General features: G+C 43.5%; 1 long non-coding RNA gene across 1 annotated transcript; it reads right to left on the reverse strand.

Moving 5' to 3' along the window:
• Window positions 1-64: 64 nt before the first annotated feature.
• On the reverse strand, window positions 65-9,322 carry LOC310664125. The gene is made up of 3 exons (XR_014504788.1): window positions 9,222-9,322; window positions 2,499-2,674; window positions 65-1,197 (listed from the first exon to the last, which is right to left on the reverse strand). It is a non-coding gene; the product is annotated as an uncharacterized lncRNA (long non-coding RNA).
• Between the last annotated feature and the right edge of the window lie 338 nt (window positions 9,323-9,660).

The raw sequence follows: 9,660 nt of genomic DNA on the forward strand, positions 1-9,660 counted from the left end.
GTTGACATTAAAATCTGCTAAAAACCAATATTGATAGAGATTATTAAAAGGGAAGCATTGAAAGAAGGGGTGGAGGATGGAGTTGGCCGCCATATAAGAAATAAAACGAACCTTTCTGCACAGCTGAGATGTATAACACACATTGGAATCTCTTGACAAGATATGAAAAATGCTTGGAACTCCTATAAGAAAGGCCTCTTGGTCTGTAGACATACTCATGTAATGGAAGGGGGAATCAAGGAGAACCCATTTTGGAACCAGTCTGAGTTCAAGTCTAGTAGAATAAGCACACACATGAAAGATAATAAGCAGGAACACCTTGGGAACATGATACCTAGAGAAATCCCTCAACTGAAGCCGCTGAGGACAGATGCCAGAGCATGGCTTTTTCGGTAGTCTCCCATCTTTTGGAGTTATCTTCCAAGGATGACCCATTGCCTGCCTTTCAGTGGTTAAGACATTTCTGTTTTGGAAGTTCTTTGGGTAAGCTGTAGGTTTCAGAAGGTTTAGCTCTGTACTGGTAGTTCTTGAAATTTATTCTTTCCGCTTATTCCACCTTTAGAGCTTCAAGTGACTCATAAGATTATCTGCATTGGTGGTTATCAATCTGTACACTAAAGACCACTGTTGTGCCAAAAGAGGACTACTGATGTTTTCTGACAGCTGGTGGAAAGTTATACCAGTTAACTTGCACCCTCTCCAGCATACTGAAGAGGATGTTTTGCCCAGGTAGCTGAGTTTTACAGGTGTTAGATGCCATCTGTGTATTAACTTAAAAGAGTTTTCTCTGCTTCAGGTTGATGTTAATTTGGGGGGCGGGGCAGGGAGTTGTCCACAGATTGTTCTTCAATTTCTGTGTCTAGGTCCTTTCCTAATTTTGCTTGCTAGCTGAACATTGTCCAATGGTTAAGTCACTCAGTATTTTGTATAGAGTTGATAGTAATTTTTTTTAGACTCCAGTCATGTTCAAAATTAGTTTTTCAAATGGTGTCAATGGTCCAATTGCTTGAGATTTGACTGCTGAATTTGAAATAAAATGTGATACCTGGTGGACTAATAGCCAGTTCACCTTGCATCCCTTCAGCTTTTCCATGATTTGCCCTCCTTTAAGAGGGGTGTCATTTTCACAGAAGTGAACCAATCTGTACAAGTCTTTTTTCTTTCCATCTCGTATCAATCAGGGTTGTAAAAGGAGGGCTGCAATGAGAAGAGAATCAGTGGTGATACAGGTGGTGTTAATTTTGATAACGTTCCTACTCTTACATGCACTGCGTGAATGCTTGCCTGAAATTTCATTCATGAAAAAGAAGTGTGCTGCAGCAATCAGAAATCTGGGAAACTCTGGTTTTGATCAAGCATGCAAATTATGTTATGGAATAACAACAACAACAACAACAACAATAATAATTTATTTCTACCCCGCCACTCTGGGCAGCTTCCAACAAAAGATTAAAAATACATTAAAACATCGGTCATTAAAAACTTCCCTAAATAGAGCTGCGTTCAGATGTCGTCTAAAGAGTGTTTCCTCCCACCCCCCTTAAAATGTCATCATGTAACAAACATGGCATAGTCAGTTAAATAAAAAATAGAGTTAATTTTTAAATAAGAGGTAAGAATGATTTGTGCTAGGATGTTTTCCATTCTCCTTATGATCCGCGTAGGTGTGTTATGGAGCCGACTCCGCTTCCCCTTTCGTATTGTCACACTTGCTTTCAAGTGTGTGAAAAATAGGGGAAAGTGTCAGGCCTTATCTTGTGTTTGACCTTGATATTTTTCCCCCTTCTTCGTTGGCAAGCTCTACTTCCCCTTATCTAGATAAATCCATTACTCTCACCATCATAATGTGGTTGAGCAAACATTACAGCCAGCCAACAAACAGCACCGGAGTTAACTTGTAATCTCTTCTTGACTTCTTAAAAAAGAGGCAAAAAAAGAAATTGCTGATTAGGTTTCAAGCTCTTTGGGTCATTATCTGATTTTGCTACTCACACGATGAAAAAGCAATCTTTTTGTATTTTTTATTATTTTTTTAAAGGCAGCCTAACAGAAAAGCTAGTTTAAAAAAAAAATGTGTGCTTGCTTTGGAAAGTGTGCTTTTTGAAGAGGTGGGGAGGGCAGGTGTTTGCCACTCTGTGCTGTGTAAACTAGTTTAACTCTTTCTTGAGGAACAAAAGCTTGGGGGTGGGGAGAAAGAGGCATGAGAGCCCGGGGGAGTGAGAACAATCTCTGCTTCCCATAAGAGAAAGGGTTTTTTTTACTATTATTATGTAAAAAATAAAAATAAAAAGACTGCTTGATCTTTTCCCCTGTTAGGAGGACTTTGTACTGTCTGCTGGGGGTTCTGGTGCCTTGGTACCATTCTGATATAAGTATGATTATTATTACAGTGAAATACAGAACAAAGCACATTTTCCAAGAAAGATGAAACAGAGGCAAATCTAAAGAGAAGTTATCCCGTCAGGTTTTCCAAAGAGAGGGAGGAATTAGTCTCTCACTTGAAAGCTTCAGTGGGGACACAAATTCTTCTGTTGCAGGTAAACTGTGAAGACCAAAAAACTCTCATGATTTTTTATGTCTGTGATGGTTGTGGATTTTGATTGATTGTGGGGGGCACATTATCATCTGCGCTTGCTCTTTGATCCTTTTCTGCCGATTTCCTAGTGAATATTCCCTTTAAAAAGAAAGAAAGGAACAGCAAAGATTAGCAAGGGGTAGGAAAGTTTGGTGGCCTGGAGATAAGGGAAAGAGGGTTTGATGTGGCAAGGTGAAAAGGCAGCATGTGTAAGGAAACCGCAAGGCATTGTTGGGTCCTGTTTGCACAGCTTACCTCTGCAAGTCAACTTACAAGGGCCCAGTATTCAGAAGTCGATCTGTAATGCCTGACTTGCAAACTCAGAGGGTGGTGGAAAATACAAGCTTCCTTCTAACAAGAGGCCGGAAATCATGCTTTCAAACAAGTGTCCCTTTACTGCATGAGCCAGGCAAGTGATAAATCACATTACGGTTTCTCAGATGTCAGTTTCATTTCCCCATAGGAAAATGAAACAGTGTATCTGATTAAAAGGCAAACCAGAGCAACCTCTGGTATCAGCCAGCCCATCTTCTAAGTTTCTGGTGTAAGATCCTTTGGGCAGAGATGTTTTGTTTGTGCTGTGTGTTGCTCAGTAAAGGGTGCTACTGCTAATAATAATAATAATAATAATAATAATAATAATACTGAGAACAACAGTAACACCATAACAACAATCGTATTTAAAAAACACATATGTTGCAGTGTAATAATAAGCTTTTATGAGATTGCCTTTTATTTGTTACACCATCTTAGTTAAAGCTAGATGAACTATGGAACTTGTTCTCAAGGGAGGCAGTGATGGACCCCAACTTGGATGGCTTTAAAAGAGGGTTAGACAAATTTATAGAGGAGAAAGCTCTCAGTGGCTACTAGTCATGACAGCTATGTTCTACCTGCACTGTCAGAGATTGTGTCCCTCTGAATACCTGTTGCTGGGAACCACAGCACAGGCAAGTGCTGTTGTGTTCAGGTCCTGCTTGCAGGTTCCTAACAAGCATCTGGTTGGCCACCAGACAGTGTAGGCCTTTGGTTTGATCCAGCAGGGATCTTCTTACATTCTTGTTTCATCAATCATTACTCATCCAAACTAGCATTGTCTGCATCACTCTTCGCGAACTTGGTTCTCTCCATATATTTTCTCATACTCACTTAATGCATCAGTTCAAAGGATCCATTACAGATCAACTATGACAGTTGAACACCTCTATAAATTCATAGTGATAACAACAACAACAACAACAAGCCCAGACAGCCCCATGGTTTTCCCTGGAGTTGAGGGCGATGAAACAATCATTGAGATGGCTATAGTGCTGGTGGCAGAAAACTCATTCTGAATCAGACCGGACATGGGTTAGAGCTCAACGTCGAGCCTACCAAGTGGCGATGGTGACAGCGAAGAGGCCCTTCTTCACCTCCTCTATTGCATCTTCAGAAAACAGCATCAGGAGACACAATCTATCAGAACCACCTTTGTCATTGGGGCCTGGTAAGGACCCCAAGATCTCCTGCAATGCTTTTGCAAAGTTTTTTGTAGATAAAGTCACTCAGATTCAGAAGGAGGTAGACTCCACCATGGGAGCAGGGCCGGGGTATGAGAGTGCTGGAGTCCTGTCTAGTCATGTTATATGGGATCAGTTCCAATCTGTTACCTCTGAGGATGTGGACAGGCTGCTTGGATTAGTGAAAACAACCACCTGTCTTCTTGATCCTTGTCCACCCTGGCTCATAAAAGTAAGCCAGGAAGGGCTGGGCGATGGGCTCTGTGGGGTGGTGAATGCTTCCCTCTGTGAGGGAGCCTTCCCAGACCCACTGATAGAGGCAGTCATTAAACTGCTTCTTTAAAAAAATCTTTAGACCCCACCAATATGGCCAACAATTGCCCAGTCTCAAATCTTCCATTCTTGGGCAAGGTGACTGAGTGGGTGGTTGCTGAACAACTCCAAGCACGCCTGGAGGATGCAGACCATTTGGATCAGTTCCAATCAGAATTCAGGCCTCATCATGGGACTGAAACTGCCTTGGTTGCGCTGGTCGATGATCTTCCACAGGCTAGGAGCTACTTCCTAGTTCTGCTGGATCTCTCAGCGGCATTTGATACCATCGATCATGGCATCCTTCTGGGCCGTCTGGGGGGGCTGGGAGCTGGGGTCACTGTTATATAGTGGTTCCGCTCCTTTCTCCTGGGCCATGTCCAGAAAGTGGTGTTGGTAGATGAGTGTTCAGACCCCTGGGCTCTCACTTGTGGGCTGCCTCAGGGTTCCGTCCTCTCCCCCATGCTTTTTAACATCTACATGAAGCCACTGGAAGAGATCATCAGGGGATTGGGGCTGGGTGTTCATCAATACGTGGATGGTACCCAGCTCTACCTCTCTTTTAAATCAGAACCAGTGAGGGCAGTGAAGGTCCTGTGTGAGTGTCAGGAGGCAGTTGGAAGATGGATGGTGGCTAACAGATTGAGGTTGAATCCTGACAAGACAGAAGTACTGTTCTTGGGGGACAGGGGGTAGGCGGGTGTGGAGGACTCCCTGGTCCTGAATGTGGTAACTGTGCCCCTGAAGGACCAGGTGCACAGCCTGGGAGTCATTTTGGACTCACAGCTGTCCATGGAGGCACAGGTCAATTCTGTTTCCAAGGCAGCTGTTTACCAGCTTCATCTAGTAGGCAGGCTGAGACCCTACCAGCAGCTCTTCAGGGTTTCAGGCAGAAGACATCCCCATTCCCAGTCCTTTCTTCTGGGGATGGAAAGTAAATGCTCTACCACTGAGCTACCTTCTCATCACAGGTCTTGTGCTCCATCTTATCTTCAGCTAAGGAAAACGTGTTGCTGGAGCATCATCTAGGACCAGGCATACTTCAAGTCCAAGAAGATGATACTCTTCCTACCAATGAAGAGGCCTATTGTTTTAATGGCCTTGCTTCCTTTGTAAAAACACCTGAAGCTGAAGACCTGCACTTCTAGATTTACAATACCAGAGGCGGTGAAGAGTGCAAGAGAAAAGGCAATGTGACCACTAAAAGTCACAGTAAATGAATCATTGCTTGGAGCATCCCAAAGGGGAACAATTCCAGCAAAAAAGAGAAGTGAGTACGTGCAGGAGCTAGTCCACAGGATGCTCAGGAATGACAGTTAGAAAGGCTGGCTGTGTGTCCGGGTAGCAAAAACCTCTGTATGAATCTGTTGCTCATGCAAAAGCATCATAGATTCATCATTGCTTTCCGTACCTTTGCTTTAAGGCAGTGATTTGCTAAGGCAGTTTTTTCTTTTCCCACACACCACTTAAAAGTTACTGATGGTCTTGGACCACTTAATGATTTTTCTGTCTGTTGTAGCAATTGCAACATGCCGTGCTAGATGCTTGTGATTTTTCATTGTGTTTTTATTGCTTCTTTTATTTCTTAGGTTGAATTTTGTTGCATTATACCTTGCTTTCTATGGAATCCACATTGTAATATAATACAGAACAAGAAATAAAAGAAGCAATCAAAATACAGTTAATCAATATGAATATTTAATGTGAACACACCACAGACCACCTGAAGGAAGCCAAGGACCACAGTTTGGGAATCCCTGCCTTAGGGTCTAAGGGCTAAGTGTAGATAACACTACCACTATCTATTGGACAGCTCCCTGTATCCATCTCAACACTTGCTGCAGTCTCCTGTCAATGACCAGTTTGCCAGTGTGTTTCTTCTCAGACTCCTATATTGAAACAAAAAGACCAGTTGTTAGAGGGCTGACTACAGTGGGGGCCCTCACTTTCAGGCATTGCCTGGGGCCTTCCTAAAAGTACCTGGATGGTCATTGTTGGGAACAGGAAGCTGGGATAGAGGAGCCCTAGATCTGATCCAGAGGGTCTCAAATTATGTGTGATGAAAAACTGAGGAGTAAATGCAGGCCTGTCTTTAATTTAGGAGAGCATTGAGAAAGCACCAATCTTGGCTAGCCTTCTCAGCCAGATTTCTCCTGGTCTACTCCACCCCTCTCCCCACCCCCACAAAAAAAGCTTGAAGGTCTAAGCAACAGGTTATACCTGGAGAACACGTCAAAGGCTGTTAAATTCTTGGAGAACTCAAAGGAACTCCAGCTATAAAGGAGCAGTGGTGAAGTGTAGTGGCTGGAGTGCTGGACTTGGATCAGGGTTCAAATCCCCATTCAGTCTTGAAGCTCTCTGGGTGACCTTGGACAAATCACTGCCTTTCTCAGCCTAACGTACCTCAAAGGGTTGTTGTGGGGATTAAATTAGGAGAGGAAGATACAGGGACAAAAGGGTCCAAATAAAATAAATATCAGTAAATCATAAGATCAGCCTATGGCCCATCTAGTCCAAGACCCTGTTCTCACAGTGGCCACACAGATGCTTGTGGGAAACCCAAAGCAAAAGGGTACTCTCCCTGCCTGGGGTTTCTAACAGTTGGTATTCAGAAGCATTGCTGCTTCCAACTATGAAGGCAGAGTCAAAAAAAACAAACCACAAACCCACCATGCCTAGATAGAAGCCATTTATAACATTGCCCAATCCTCTTTGAAAGCCAGCAGAGTTGGTGACCATAACTGCCTCCTGTGGGAACAAGTTCCCTAGTTCAACTATTGCACTGTGTGAACAAGTCCTTTCTTTTATTTGTCCTGAATCTTCCAACATCCAGCTTCATTGGAGGTCCAGGAGAGAGGGAGAAAAACTTTTGTGTATCCACTTTCTCCATGCCATACATAAATTTATATTATATATATATATATATATATATATATATATATATATATATATATATAATACACACAAATATATTCATATAAATGGCAATATATACCTGCAACATACATTCTTTATAATAGGAAGACCTGGGGAACGATCATGTCTCATTCCTCCCAGCCTGAGCCCCTCAACGTATTTCCCGATTAGCCCCCACCCTTCCCCTTGTACACACACACACACCAGCCTCCAAGGCCTGCCGCTGAGTTAAATTATGATCCAGAGACTTTGGGGTGGGAACAATCAATCAGGATACCTGGGGCAGTGTGTAATGCGTCTGCTCTTTCCAGCAGAGAGAAGCTGCCCCGGCTCATGGTCTCCCAGTAGGTTAAATAAATATGATACCAGAAGACCAAACGGAGAAGATCAGATGACAGCCTCAGTCAGCTGTTGATAAAATACAATCTTCCTTTCATACACGCTGGGAAAGTTATTTAACACTTACAACAAGAGGGGGGGTGGAGAAACACACAATTGCTTTTCTTTCTGTCTCTTTCTCTCTCAAGTAAAATGAGAGTCGAAACCTATTATGATTAATTATTATTATTACTATTATTTTTAAAATGTCCCTCTTTAGACAAGAGAAAAAGCGATAGAGTGATATTCCGCCGCCCGCCCCCCCCCCCGCCCGGGGGAGTAGATAACACAAAACGGTTTATATGGATACACACACGCAAAACACTCAGCCTCCATAAGTTAGACACGGTGGACGGATAGAGACAGAGCAGCCCGTCAGGCTTAGGTACATATCGTTAATTATAGCATGTGTGCGTTTGTCGTTAGGTATTGACAGGCAGAGGGAGAGAAATCCCCTTTGCGAAGTGACTTGCAGTCTGGAGGGATTGATCTGTCACACAAGCCCGGGATAGATAGCTTCTAACGTTTGGATAGATGGAGAAGCACAGAAAGGAGTCAGGATTTAATAGGGTTTTGAAGCGTTGAAGGCGCTTTGCACGTATTCGTGACCCATCCTGCAACGCTGCTGGAGGATAGGTCAGTTACATTGATCCCGTCCCCGTATTACAGAGGCAAAGCCGTGGGTGTCTTGACTATGGCCACTTCTGAGATAAGTGGCAGAGAGGGGAACTTTGCGCTGGGGACTTTCGGCTCCACGTCGTAATCCTAGGCACTTGCTTACTCGAGAGTAAATCCCAATGTGTTCAAGGGATTGCAAACAGAGGAGCCCTTGCTCAAAAGAAGCGACCTGTTCCTTTTGTTGAATGCAGCTTGCTCCCAAGCAATTGCGCACCGGATCGCAACCTTCCTCCTCTGACAATTTTACGCATCAGAGGTGGGCAAGCTTCAGGCTCGTTATCTCTCTCTCTTATATATATTTGCTATCATTCCACTAAAACCCCAAGATCTACCAAGGGGAGTCAAGGTGCAAAAGATAACAATTGGAATTAAAGGGCAGGATACTCCCAGCACATTCTGTTTTCAGTCCCACAAACGGAGCTCCCAGTTGATTGACACAAAGTGCACTCCTGGGTAGTTTTATTCACTTCAGCAGCCTAATTTAGGTGTGTGTGGAGGGGGTGCCATTGTGTTGTTGCAGTTGTTGAAGAAACGGGAGTCAGTCAGAAGCCCTTAGCGATCTGGTACAAATCCCGCAGCAGATCCCGATCTGCCTGCCCCTGCTGTGCATATCTGCTCAGAACTCATGAGTTCAATGAAACTTACGCTCTGGTAAAGGGGGTGCAGGAATTGAAGCCTTATATAGTCGAAGCCTGTGGACGTTTATCCGAGAGGGAGTCCCCTTGAACTCGAAGGGATTTACTTCCGAGTAAACATGCACTGATCGAACATACTTCAGAATTTGACACCCCCGTTGTGTTGATGTGTGAGTGTGTATGAGTGTGTGTGTGTGTGAGAGAGAGAGAGAGAGAGAGAGATCTCACCTTTTAATAAAGATTTTCGAAGACACCAATGCACGGATTGTAGACTCCAGGATCTACTTTGCTTTTGTTTGTCTTTTTACTAGAACCTCAAGATCCATTCGCCAGAACCTGTGACAAAAAACAAACCAAAAACAAATTACGATGGTCATCTAGTCTAACCCCCTGCATTGGGTTAGACTAGATGACCCTCGTGGTGCCTTCCTTCCAGCTCTACAATTCTGCGATTCTATGATTCTACGCTTAGAATTAATTCTGAGCCCAAGGATTTGTTTTGAGTAACCAGAACGTATCACAGATTACAGTCCTTCTGCACTGAAATCCACTCCTGGATTGTTGAACCCTTCTTCATTTCAGTAAGAAATCATTGCCGATCTACTGCAAAGCAGCTCGTAGACATCTTCTAGTAGTGTGTCTGCTAGCAGGAATCCACTAGTTGCAG

The sequence above is a fragment of the Podarcis tiliguerta genome (genome assembly GCF_965153285.1).
Source record: "Podarcis tiliguerta genome assembly, chromosome: 14".
In the NCBI taxonomy this organism is placed as follows: domain Eukaryota; kingdom Metazoa; phylum Chordata; class Lepidosauria; order Squamata; family Lacertidae; genus Podarcis; species Podarcis tiliguerta.